At 42.0% G+C, this 13,916-nt stretch overlaps 1 pseudogene; it reads right to left on the reverse strand.

Annotated features, from left to right (window-relative positions):
- Positions 1-1,448: 1,448 nt before the first annotated feature.
- On the reverse strand, positions 1,449-1,999 carry LOC143437464 (high mobility group protein B1 pseudogene; annotated as a pseudogene).
- Between the last annotated feature and the right edge of the window lie 11,917 nt (positions 2,000-13,916).

The following is a 13,916-nucleotide window of genomic DNA, read 5'->3' on the forward strand; positions in this document are numbered from 1 at the left end:
TATTGGGTCATGTGTCTGACTGTATAGGCATCTTGTTATTGATCATTACCAAATATATAAAGCCTTTGATTAATCTTTAAGCATTAGAATCTCATTTTTCTACCCAGCCCATGTGGATGGCGGGATGGTCTGGGAAATGCCCAGCCTTGCAGAGACAGCGTGGAAGATTGGCAGAGCTATCTCCCACGCTGGTATCTCATGGGTAGCAGGGCTAGCGTTTCTGACTTGTCGTTTCTAGCTGTGGCGTGCATGTGGCCTCTGGCCACTGAACATGGTGGCTGAGCTAGCCAGAGCCACCTCAGCTTAGCCAGTTGGCTTAACCGGTGGCCACCTTTTTAAAAAATTATTACAACACATGTACCAGGCTGGCCGGTTGAGAGATGCTGGGATTTTCCAGTCTCTGTCTTCTGTCTTGTCGTAGGAGCACTGGGATTAGAGAGGTATGATACTGTGCTTTGCTTTTATATGGGTTATGGGGAATCTGAATTCAGGCCTGATACTCACGCATGCAGCAAGAGCTTCACCACTGAGTCATCTCCCTAGCAGCCCTAAATATTACCTAAAACACACTGTAAGATAATTACACAATGTGGAATAGATTGCAATATCTTAGCAACCGAAAGCAGCCTGCCAGCCTAAGAGGCAGCACCGAGTTTTATGATGACCTTTATCCCTGTAGGTGCATGGAGATAATGGGAGAGAAGTCAATCACCATCAACAGTGATGCCCTGATGCTCTGGGAAGATCACTTTGTACCATGATGTAAACATTCAATATCTGTGCTGTTGAGCATAGTAGCCAAGAACCACCCGTGACTGATGCACACACAGCTGAATGTGGCTGGTCAGATCCAGAGCTTAATTTTCATTTCATTTTGTTTAATTATTTTACATTTAAATATCCGCAGAGGACTTGTGAGTGCTACATTGCTTGGCACACCCTAGGAGATATTTATATCTGTGCTTGGCCCTCATGTAAGAAAAGTTCTCCATAATTCTTATTATGGCAAGAAAGATATCTAGTGGACATTCTGTATTTCTCCTGAAGATATTCACTATTGATTGATTGAATGGATACTACTTTGGCCTGAATGATGACACTGTTAAAGGTTTTTTGTTGTTGTTCATTTTACTTTGTGATTAAGACTTAGAGCTCTGTGCTCATTATAACTTGACTTTAACACTTGAGGTTCCCTCTGTCCTTCCTGAATATCAACTCTTTGTGAAGTCTGTGTGGTTATTTGGTTAATAAACTGTGAGTGACAGGTTCCCTGACTGTTATCATCTGTCTTCTCAGTTCTCCCAGCTGATAGTGAGAATCACAGCCAAGACCTTTGATTTTAGGTGCAGCCCTGCCTCATGGTTTGTCTAACAGAGTGAAGCAAATACTAACTTCATCCTTGTAAAGTCTGTGCCTTAAGAAGCAAGGTGTGCTCTTTTCAGCCTTGACTACCCCCTTTTCGCTGCATCAGGTTTTCCTTTAGCTCTGTAGGCAGAAATATCCTTTTCATACTTCTCCTTCAGCTCGGCAGCCTTCTTCTTGTAGGGCTGCTTGTCATCCTCGGCAGCGTTGTTCCACATCTCTCCTAGTTTCTTTGCAACATCACCAATGGATAAGCCAGGATGCTCACCTTTGATTTTTAGGCGGTACTCAGAACAGAACAGGAAGAAGGTCAAAGGAGGCCTCTTGGGTGCATTGGGGTCCTTGAACTTCTTTTTGGTCTCCCCTTTGGGAGGGATGTAGGTTTTCATTTCTCTTTCATAACGAGCCTTGTCAGCCTTTGCCATATCTTCAAATTTCCCCTTTTCTTTAGCAGACACAGTCTTCCACCTCTCTGAGAACCTCTTGGAGAACTCTGAGAAGTTGACAGAAGCATCTGGGTGCTTCTTCTTGTGCTCCTCCCGGCAGGTTTGCACAAAGAATGCATATGAGGACATTAGGATCTCCTTTGCCCATGTTTAGTTGGTTTTCCTCCGCGAGGCACAGAGTCGTCTAGTGCCCGTCCGGCTCTCGCTTGCCCCGGCGATGTCTCTATGGAGCTCAATGTACTGCAATGGCTGTGAGATTGGGAGCCAGATGAGGAAGATGATGAGGAGGATGAAGAGGATGAGGAAGAGGAGGAAGAAGAAGACGAAGAAGAAGAAGAAGACGATGATGATAAGTTGGTTCTAGCGCAGTTTTTTCTTGTCTATAAAGCATTTAACCCCCCTCCCCCATACACAACTCACTCCTTTTAAAGAAAAATTGAAATGTAAGGCTGTGTAAGATTTGTTTTTAAGCTGTACAGTGTCTTTTTTTGTATAGTTAACACACTGCCGAATGTGCCTTTAGATAGCCCTGTCCTGGTGGTATTTTCAATAGCCACTAACCTTGCCTGGTACAGTCTGGGGGTTGTAAATTGGCATGGAAATTTAAAGCAGGTTCTTGTTGGTGCACAGCACAAATTAGTTATATATGGGGACAGTAGTTTGGTTTTTGTTTTTCTTTTCTTTTGGTTTTATTTTTGGTTTTTTTTTTTTCCATCTTCAGTTGTCTCTGATGCAGCTTATACGAAGATAATTGTTGTTCTGTTAACTGAATACCACTCTGTAATTGCAAAAAAAAAAAAAAAAAAAAAAAAATTGCGGCTGTTTTGTTGACATTCTGAATGCTTCTAAGTAAATACAATTTTTTTTATTAGAAAAAAAGAAGCAAGGTGTGATTTTACTTTCTTCCTTGACCTTTGGTATATTCTTTGAGAAGAGCAAGGAGAAATGGAGTGATAGATGATCTTCGGAGATTCGTGGAGCACAGTGGATCAACGGTGTCTTCATTTCTGTACATTGAGTTGAGTTTCAATATATATGTATATAAGTATTGATTTTCTTAAATAATCTTTATTTCATTAAATGTTTTCATTTCATTTTTATGTGTGTGCTTTGACTACACATATGTATGTACATCACATGGGAATCAGATCCCCCGAAACTGGAGTTATAGATGTTTGCAAGCCACCATATCAGGGCTGAGAATCTAATCTAGGTTCCCTGCAAGAGCAGCCCATGCTTTGAACCACTGAGCCATCTCTCCAGCCCCTGAAGTGTCCTAATTATAAAGCAAATACAAACAAACACACAACCACCACCACAACAAAACCAAAAAACCTGAGGGCAATGGAACAAGTAATTAAACAGTAAACTTAAGTAACAATTTTATCAATAGTGGTTTTACTTTCGTCTACTACTTCTTTTACCTCTACAAGCAAAATCTAAATGAACGTAACCCATCCGACAGAATACAGAGAGTTTTAAGGTTGGAGAAACCATTTTAAGAGTTCTGGGTGTGGCAATGCACATCTGTAATTCCAGCTCAGGAGGCTTAGACAGGAAGATCATGAATGTAAAACCAGACAGACTACAAAGTAAGTTCCAGCTCAGCTTCAGAACACCAGAGAGACCACATCTCAAAAAAAAATGTTAAATGGGTCTAGAGAGATGGCTTATCTGTGAATAGCACTTACTGGATTTTTTTTTGTAGAGGACTTGGGTTTGATTCTCAACACCTGCATGGCAGCTCACAACCACCTGTAACTCCAGCTTCATGGGAGTCAAATGCTTTCTTCTGGCCTCCATGGGTACTGCACACGTGTGCACATCTATCCATGCAAACAAAATCACTCATACACAAAATAAAATGGCATACTGCGTTCCAAATTATATACAATTTTGGGGAAGGCAAACTGTAGGGGTAATGAAATCAGTGGTTTCTAGGGATCAGTTGGAAGGAGAGAAAATGACGAGCAAGAGAAGTCTTCTACACTAATGATTATTGGTGTGATATCACAGCCGTTACATGTTTGGCAAAGCCCATGACTTACATCACCAAGTGAGGTCTCGAAGGAGGCTGTGCATTGTGTGATAATGGTGTGTTAGCATGGGTTCACAGACTGTAACATGTGTACCATTGTGGCTCTGATCCTTCCTGGAGAGTAGGTGTTGGGTGTTTAAGTTGAATAAGGAGGGTCCATGTGGGAACTCGGCATCTCCCGTCTCCTGTTTCTATGATCCTAAAACTATTCTAGGAAACAGAGGTGATATTAAGCAAGCAAACAAAAATGAACATTAGCTAATTACAGAGTCACAAACAGGTCCCAGCTGTCTACTACTACCTGTCTCTGGCCCAATTCCCTCTTCACTAGATTCGATTTCCAACAGTGCCTGTATGCACCCAACTCCTGAATACTTCCCAGCATGTGTCCATGTAGCTCTGAACTCATGAAAACTGGGGTGCTTTTGCTCACTTTCCCATGCTAGCTTACTGCAGGTGAGATTGTGTTCCCACCCAGTCTCAGGCACATCCCTGTCCTGGTTGCAGTATTTTAACTGAGTGAACCAAGGTACTGTTCGCTCTTGTCCCCAGGGATTATAGATAACTACATCTAAGCCAAGTGGGCTGAGAGCAGGTTTATGTTTAGAAGTAGCCAGAAACCAGCATGGACAACCTGTAGCAACCAGGCTTGCAGTGTAAAGCTGATTATTTATGGTACTTGGCTCACCTCAAGACCACAGGGGAGCACTTATGTGAATCTGGACAAGTACCGTGGAAGGAGGATCCATCAGGAAGGGCTGTGGAGGTTATTGTGCTCATAATGAAAAATATATTCTACATCCATCTGGGAAGCATGGAAGAAGAGATGTACATGAAAAGGTGGTTTGTTGTTCATCATAGAGTTTTTTTTTTTAGCAACAGAAAAGAATGAGGTCACGCTGCTCACAGAGAAAGATACAATTGGATGTTACAATATTAAACAACTTGTCTCAGTCTCAGAAAGACATGTATCACCACGTATCTCTCATGTGTAGAACCCAGACTTCATAGATACATAATACACAACACACAGATACATAAATATATAGGGTTCATGACACAAAGTAGAAATAAGACCACCTAGGGCAACAAAAGGGACTAAGCAAGAAAAGAGGTGAAAGGAGGGAATATTGAGGTATGGGTGTGTGTACTGAGAACAGTATATATTTGCAAGAAAGTAGCTTTGTGTAACACTGTAAGCAAATAAACAAGTAAATACGTTAAGTAAGCGAATAGTTTGCAAAGCTATTTTCAGAATGTGGTGTTAGGGGAAAAAATGTTTTAACTAAAAGTGTCTTGCCATAGTTCCCTACAGCTGTGGTTTTCGATTTCTCAAGAACTGGTATGTTGTAACCAGCCCTGCATCAGGGAGATGGCCATTCACCATGTCATATCTAAGGGTCTTGCTCAGATGCTGGGAAAATAATTAGAATGACAGTAAATACAAATTTAATTTAAATGAGTCCATTAAGACTCGAAGCTCCTCGTTCCGTTATTTGGTGATATTAGTTATACGTGTAACAAACCATTGCCCTAAAAATGAAGTGGAGACAGACCAGCTAGCATCATTTAAAACATTCCATTTATCCCGACTGCAGTTTGCAACCACCCCCCTTGCTAATCAGTCTGTTAAACATAATAGCCATTCTTGGCTGGTGGCGTTTAATCACATTTTGAATGTGATTCCCAGCATGTATTAGAGATAAGTGGCTTGACTTTCCAGCAGAGGAATGCATGAGATCAAGCCATCTGCTTGCAACGGTCTTTTTATCCTGTGATTTAAAAATCAGTCTGGCTGATCCTGGGATTGGGGAGCCCTGAGGGTACCACCCAGGATTCAGAAGGACTCCAGTCACTAAGAAGTGATTTCCTTGAGACGAGAGAAATAAGCCCTAGGCAATTGCTCACTTCTGATGAATCTAAAGCTGGCAAGGGTATCCTTGACTTTGATATCCTGTCCAGATGCTGTGAGTCCCCATTCTTGCTGGGCCAAAAGACTAGCTCCTTTGCCAAGGTCACAGGAAGATGAATATCATCTTTGGCTTGGGGCCTCGAAGATACATTGTGAACTTAGAGAGATGCAAACACCTGCTGCTTTGTCGCCTACTCTTTTGGGACTGAGATCCTCTCCGGTTTGTACAAGCAAGGGCAAATAAATGTATTCAGGTTGAATCAAGTCACTTGGCTTTTATTTTTGTTGTCCAACCAAAGGACCATCAACAGCTGTAAGAGTTTGGGATGGGAGGGACATGACTTCCAAACTGTTTGGTTTTGTGCCTCACAAATAACTCCAACTAAGGTCTGTATTCTTTACACTGTCCTGGTCAGAGAGGTAAGTGTTCAGATAAGAAACATGAAGTTCATTCCCCAATATGGGCTATTTTAAAAAAAAATATGTTTTTAATTGATTTTAAAATATTTCTTTCCTTCCTCCGTAACCTCCTGTATCACCCCCACTCTTAAGTTGATAGCTGCTTTTTCTTTGATTATTATTACATGCTTATATGTGTGTGCTTATGTGTGTCCATAAAAATATAAGTACAACCTTCTGAGTCTATTTTTGTTTTGCACATGCACACATGCATGCACACACACACACACAGAGAAAGACAGAGAAACAGAGGCCTGACCTAAAACGTCAGTGCCGAGACTGAAACTCTTTGCTGAGGAAAAAAAATTGGAGTCTTTGGTAATTATTACCTTGAGTTGAGTAGGAGTTATGGCTGAATTATTGGATTCCCATTAATTGGAGCCTGAGCATCTCAACGTCTCATTTCTCTCCAAGAAGAGTTCCTCTCTTAGGAATATTTACATACTTTAAGATTCTAAGAGCCGGCAAATCCCTTCATTGAATTTCTGCCCAGATGAGAAGTGTTGGAGAGACCTCCGGTTAATTGAACATTATAAGAATTCTGATTTGGTTTTTTGACTCAAATGGCACTCAGTGTGCTGTCCCACTTGTGACCTTACTGCATCTTCTTCACTAAATTCTCTAGCTTCGGGGGCTGGAGTCAGTCTCTATGCGTATTGATGTAACCCCACAGTGTCTAGCCATGGACCTGGAGGGTGGTCAAAATGGATGCTTTGAACTACAGTCTTTGAATAGTTCATTTGTGTTCTCGCTCCTGAAGAAATGCATATGTTTGCAAGAATGTGTGTGGGAGACACAGTTCAGCTGTTAAGAATATATGATATTCTTGCAGAGGACCCAGGTTAAGTTCTGAGCACCCACATGGAGGCTCAAACTCTCTTTAACTCTAGTTCTAGGGAAGACCCTCATGCTTTCTTCTGGCCTCTGTGGTCACTGAATGGGTGTGGTACACAGATATACATGCAGGCACAACACTCATACATATAGATAAATCTAAAAAAAGAGTGCATGTGTATATGTGTGTATACTCATGTACTTTTTCCTCTTGGACAGATACTTTATTTCTTTGCTTTATTGGGATTTAATACCTGATGATTACTAATGCTCCAATTATTTTGTGTGTGTAGTTGTGTTTGCATGTGTAGGTATATATCTGTGCAGGTTGCATGTCTGTGTATTCACGTGGAGAATAGAGGTCAACGTTAGGTATTGTTTCTGAGGATCCTTTTCACTTTGTGTTGGGAGACAGGGTTTCTCACTAGTCTGAAATTCACTGAATTAGGCTAGACTAGCTGACTGGTTACTCCCAGGTATCCACACACCCCCTCCCCCCGCCCATGTCTCCACCTCATCAGTGTTGAGATGACAAACACATTCCACCAGCTTTCTAAAATGTGGGTTCTGGGGATTGAACTCATGCCCCCAGGCTTTCACACATGCATTTTGCCAGCTGAGCCATCTCCCCAGCCCAATTATGAGTGCTTCTAAGCTGCTATGAGCTCTCATTTCCTGGGAAATCTGGTGGCCCTTGTTATTTTTGAGGGCCAGGTCACTGTCATTAGCTTCTCAGTACTCAGTCACAAAGTACTTTGAAAACACTGTTTCTCAGCCTGATAGGCATCGATTCTAAGCTTTTGTTTTGTTTACGAGGATTCTTCCATTATGATTATATTAATGGAATAATCTGATTTTGAACTTAACCATAATTTAATAAGCACAATTCTGTTGCAAAACTTGTGGGAATTCAGTGATTAAACTAAATGTAGTCTTGGCTTCTAAGTTGAACATATAATTTCGGTTAACTCAGGTCTAATGGTATTCCAAACAGTACATGTTAAAGCAAGTTGATTCAAGAAGAAAAATGAAGGCTAGATACTCTGCAGGTGCTTATTAACTGCCTCTAGAGAAGACCATTGAGTTAGACACATGGAGATGAATTAAATGCAGCAGCAGAAACCTATATTTGACTGTTTGAGATTCCACTGTAACCTGACTCTGCCATCTAACATTTCTCCTGGGAAAAGGAAATCTCTGCCCCTATTAAGAGAAAAGTGGGATTTAGCATGGGTGAAACTGACCGCTAAGTTCTGAAAATTCAGAGAGATGTGGAAAGGTAGCTGGGAGTAATGAGAGGAAGATAAGACTGAGGAAGCATGCATAAGGATTGGAAGCCAAAATCTACCCTGATGGGTCAAAGGCTAGAAAATAGTTCATTTTGATGATAAGAGTGTCACATGTAGAGGTAACTGTTGTCTACAAGTATGTTATCCATTCATGCTCCCATCAACTTGTCCATCCATTTATCTATCAATCCATCCACCTATTCATTGGTTCATTGGTCCAATCATGCATGTATCCATCTAGGCATTCAGCCATTAATCCACCCACACAACCATGCTTTCATTCATCCACAATCCATCCATGCATGCATCCAACCATTCATCTGTCCATTCACCCATCCATCCACCCATCCATCATCCATGCATCTGTGTGTCCATCTATCCACCTATGCATGCATCAATGCATGCATGCATCCATCCATGCATCTATCCATGCATCTGTGTGTCCACCTATCCATTTATCTATGCATCCATCCATCCATGTCTATCTATCTATTCATGCATTTATCCACACATCCATTCATCCATCTATCATTCATGCATCTATCTCTATCTATCTATCTATCTATCTATCTATCTATCTATCTATCTATCATATCTATCTATCTATCCATCCATCCATGCATCTATCCTTCACTCTATGCATACCTGCATCTATTCATCAATGACATATTTCTATATATAATGACTTCACACCAGTGACTATTGGAGAAACAGTAGCAAACATAGATGAACTATTCATCCTCAGGAAACTGTCTCCTTAGTAGACAGACACACAGCAAGATAAGTAAAATATATCATGTGTTAGATATCAAGTTCTGAGGAGAGCACAGGGAACTGTCCTGAGCGAGGAACATTAAGCATTTAGGGAACACATTTAGAGAAGACATTAAGCAAGATTCACTTAGCACATCCGAGTATCAGAGTGTCAAACAGAAGAATGAGTATTTCACTGGGGAAAGTATATAGGAAGGAGATCGACCCTAAGGGCTAAGTAGTTCCAATGATTATGGCCAAGTCAGCCTGGTGCCACGAGAATAGGAAAGCTAGAAAATCTTGACTGGAGTAATCAGAGGTTGAGAACAGGTATTTTCCTCATCTGCTATCACCTTATTTTTGAGACAGGGTTCCTCACTGAACCTGTAGCTCGGTGATTAAGTTGGCCAGTTAGCTCCAGGCATCCTGTCTCTCCTTCCCACTGTTAAGCTTATTGGTGCATCCTACCTCTGCCCTTGCACAGGGGTACTGGGGATCTGGACTTGGCATAGCAAACATTTAACCCAGACTGTCTCTCAAGACCCATTCCCAGAACAGATTTTAACAGGGCCATCAATATGTGCACCAAGAGATAATGATAAGACGGGGCAAAGGTAGAAGCAGGGGGGCTGTTCTATTAGATAATGCTAGCCCAGGAGACCAATACAGTGATTAAATGGATATAGACATATAGAAAAGCACCAGACTCTTCATAATATTGAAGTTATAGAGATAGAAGTTATACACCACAGGATTCACCTACCCAGTATCTCTGGCTGTAGAACATCTCTTACCCAAACAGAACGAGAAAAGGGTCTAGAAAAATGAGTGACCTTAGTTATCATTTGAGGAAGCTGGGAAGGGCACACCCTTGTTCTGATGCCCTGCTCAAATTACCTAGAAAACTGGCTCTTGAGATTACTTTAAGTGAGTGTTTCTTGCTTTGGGAAGGTTGATGGTGCTGGTGAGGTTTTGCTGATGTGTGTTATTTTCCTGTCAGCTATCTTAGCAGTCCTCAAAGCCCCTAAGTCATCCCATTATATCTAAAAGCCATCCGTTCTCAGAGGAAGATGTCCTGCTCTGACACTCAGCTTCAAGTGTTTTTTCATGTAGTCATTTCTTGAGAATGCAGACCTAGAAAGCCTAGGTGTTAAGTTACTTCCTTAGTTTTTAAAGTTACTTTATTCAGAACAGGGCAGACATAGAAATACTGTTCTCAGCCAGCCCACTAGCAGCACCCTTTGAAATCCTTGGAAAAAAAAACAACACAACACTCTCTGATTACACACCCACATGACTAAAACCACAGCAAAGTGAATACTGGCTTGTTGACATATTAGTTAAAGGCTCACCTAAATCTTTTCTGTAGTTAAAAGTGAGCCTGTTGGTGAGTGGGCTCCTTGGGACTTAGCACTGTGACAGGTCCTCAGCTTTAGCTGATTCTTTCACTGTGGGAAAAGGAGAAGGGGAGGGCATGCCTGTTTCTCCTTCCTCCTACACGATCAGGGCTTCTTTTATTACCAGGACTACTGCTTCGCATTGCAAGATGGTGTTCCGTGTGCAGGTCCTCACAAGCAGTGGTTGGAGGGAGACATGGAGCAGTGGTACTTGCATATGTTGCTTTCATATAGCAGAGGCACTCCTGGGGACACTTATGGATGTCCTCTGGCATCTTCTTGGCAACTACGGGTCAAATGCTCACACTGACCAGCGGCCTCTTTTGAACCGATGCCTTGTTCCTGAGAGGCTGCAAAGCAGGGCTTTTGTTGAGCAAGGAGGGAGAGAATGGATGTGAAATAGCAGTTATCTTTGGCTACAGCAATGGGTTCTCCTCTTTGAGCCCCGACAGCATCCTCAGAGGAAAGAGAGACTGCAGGCTTCAGGTGGCTATTGTTGACTCTCAACTTGACAGGATCTAGAAATCACCCAGGAGAGAAACATGTGGATATATCTGTGAGGGGAGGGGGACTTTCTAGATTGGGTTACCTGAGGTGAGAAAACCTACCCTAAACGTGGGCATCAATATCCCATGAGCTTTGATTCTGGGCTGAATAAAAATGAGAAACTGATACTAAGCAATGGTATTCATTCCTCTGTTTCCTGGCTACAGATGTATGTGACTGGCTGCCTCCTGTTCTTGCTGCCACACCTTCCCCACCATGATGGACTATGCTTTTGAACTGTGAGCCAAAACCAATAATAACAAAACCAAGTAAACCTTTTTCTTAAGTTGCCCTTTTCCCCCAAGGTACAGAAAGGAGAAAAAGAAGTAATATAGATGGGGACAGTGACACAAACAAGAGTCATCCTGGAAGAGGGAACCTTAAATGGGGGCTCATCCCCATCAAAATGGCTTATAGGTATGCCTGTGGGGCATTTCTTCACTGATGATTGGTGGGAGAGGGCCAAGCCCATTGTGTGTGGTGCTGTCCCTGGGCCAGTGGTTTTGGGCGCTATAAGAAAGCAGGCTAAGCAAGTCATTGGAAGCAAGTTAGTAAGAATGGTCTTTACTTCAGTTCCTGCCTCCAGGATCTTCCTTTGAGTCCCTGCCCTGACATTGATGGATTGTGACATGGAAGAAGTGTGAGCCAAAGAAAACCTTTCTTCCCTTAATGTCGATACCACGTCTGAACCGCGGAATAAGGCAACAGCAACCTTGTTCTTCTTCAAGTGGTTTATTCAGCTATCCCTGTACAGAGAGCTTCTTCTTGCCCTCTTTCTCCTTCTTTCCTCCCCAGCTCCTGCAGCCCCTTATAAGCATTGCCTTCATCCTATCAGCAGCTGCCACAAAGTCACTGGTGATTGGCCATTCTCAATGATTCGAGGTGGGGTGATCGGGTAACCACACCTCTCAGTGCATATAATTCCATATATGGAGTTGTCTTTTCTCTCAAGCAATGCCTATGCCAAAAGCCACCTTGTAATGGCGAGAGCGGAGCCGCTTCCCACACCTTAAGTTGTTTTGGGTCAGTGTTTTATGAATGTAACAGGAAAGTTAACAAAGGCTGTCTGCTCCTTAACGTGATGTCACCTTTCCTACTGCTGCTAGAGCTTCCTCCTCTCATCACTAAAGAGAATGCTCAAGCCCAACTAGGATTTAGTAAAGTGAAGAAGATTGAAAATACTTCCTGAGCCAGCTCACATACTCCCTGAGCTTGAAGAAGTCTTTCTGTAGGGAAATGGGATGCATAAAGAATGTAGGAGCCAGAAGATGGAAAGGAGAGCTGTCAAATGTTGTCCTCTGGACCAGATGTGGCACATCACCTCACAACAGCTATGGCTACCTGCACAAAACCAAGTCAGTCACAATGCCAGTGTGGCTAGAGGAAGGGCTCCTGAGGTGCCACCCCTAGCTGTGGCATCACTGGTGGTTGATGGCTGCAGAGGGAGGAAGGGCCACTTTCTGTGAGAGATATGGCCATTGATAGGTTGCCTATGTCCCATGCACGTATAAAAACGACTAATTGGACTTTGGTGTTTTTAAATAACAGTACAAAAGAACATGAAGTTGGGAGGGAGATGGGGTGGGGGCACTGGGACTTTAAAGGGAGTCATAAATTGAGAAGGTCAAAGTACATTGTATAAATTACAAAATTGTCAAAGAATAAATTAAAGATACTTTTAAAAATTGAGAAATCTTTCTGTAGACTCTAGTCATTTGTACGTGCTTCTGTATACACTACTTTTGAGAAATTTGATTATCTATCAATCTGTATGTATGTATGTATGTATGTATCTATCATCTATCTATCTATCATCTATCTATCTATTTATTGGGTAGTGGTCTCCTGTACTCTTTGATGGCCTTCAATATATATATATATATACTGTATGTATGTATATATATACATACATATACATATATATATATATACATACAGTATGTGTGTGTGTATGTGTGTGTCTCACCTTGAGCCTCTGAGCCTCCTGCCTCTTTCTCCTGAGTGCTGGGCTTGCCTACTTTATGTGTCACTGGGAATTGAACCCAGGACATGGCACATGCTCAATGAGCACATTGTCAACTGAACCACAATCCCAATACCTGGTCACTCTTCATCTTTCATTTTGATGTTCATAGACATTCTTACCAGCAGCTGCGCCTTCTTCTCTGGACCCTATATCCACCCTGTGTTGACAACTTCCACAATGAATGGAGTCACCAGCATTTCTAAGGATTTTCGGCTGAGAAATCTAAGGAGTTCCAGGCAGATTTGTCAACCCTTCCAATTTCTCCAGAACCACCTCTGACTATAGACACTTCCACCCTTGTTTAATGAAGCAAATCACTCACAAGCAATGATTAAGAATCCTTACTCACCCTCCCAGGAGGAGAACTTTACGATGGGAGCAGTAAATTAGTGCCACCAGCTTCAAGAGTATGGGAGTCTAATGGGACATGACATGGTTGGACATCCCAGAAGTGCATTGTATCTTTTCACTGTGATTTTATGTCTGCATCAGACTTTTTCTTTAATAGTTACATTTCAGACACAACCATGCAAAACCACTGTGATGTATTTGGACTGTGGGTTTGGGTAGGTTGTCTCCACAGTTAGATTTGTACCTAGGTCTGGCTTTGACCTTTCTATTCTTTTTTGCTGGTCAGACCCTGAGAAATAGGGTCCGGTTGCATGCTCCTCAATGATGATTGTATAAGCTTTTAATAAAAGGAATTGTATTTATTATTATTTTGTGTGTGTGTGTGTTAAGTGTATGAAAATTCATGTGAGTCCCCCAGTATACATGTCGTAGTTAGAGGACAACTTTGTAAAGTGATTTCTCTCCCAACTTTACATAGGTTCTAAAGACCTAATTCAGGTGGC

The sequence above is a fragment of the Arvicanthis niloticus genome, chromosome 24, assembly GCF_011762505.2.
Source record: "Arvicanthis niloticus isolate mArvNil1 chromosome 24, mArvNil1.pat.X, whole genome shotgun sequence".
Taxonomy (NCBI): domain Eukaryota; kingdom Metazoa; phylum Chordata; class Mammalia; order Rodentia; family Muridae; genus Arvicanthis; species Arvicanthis niloticus.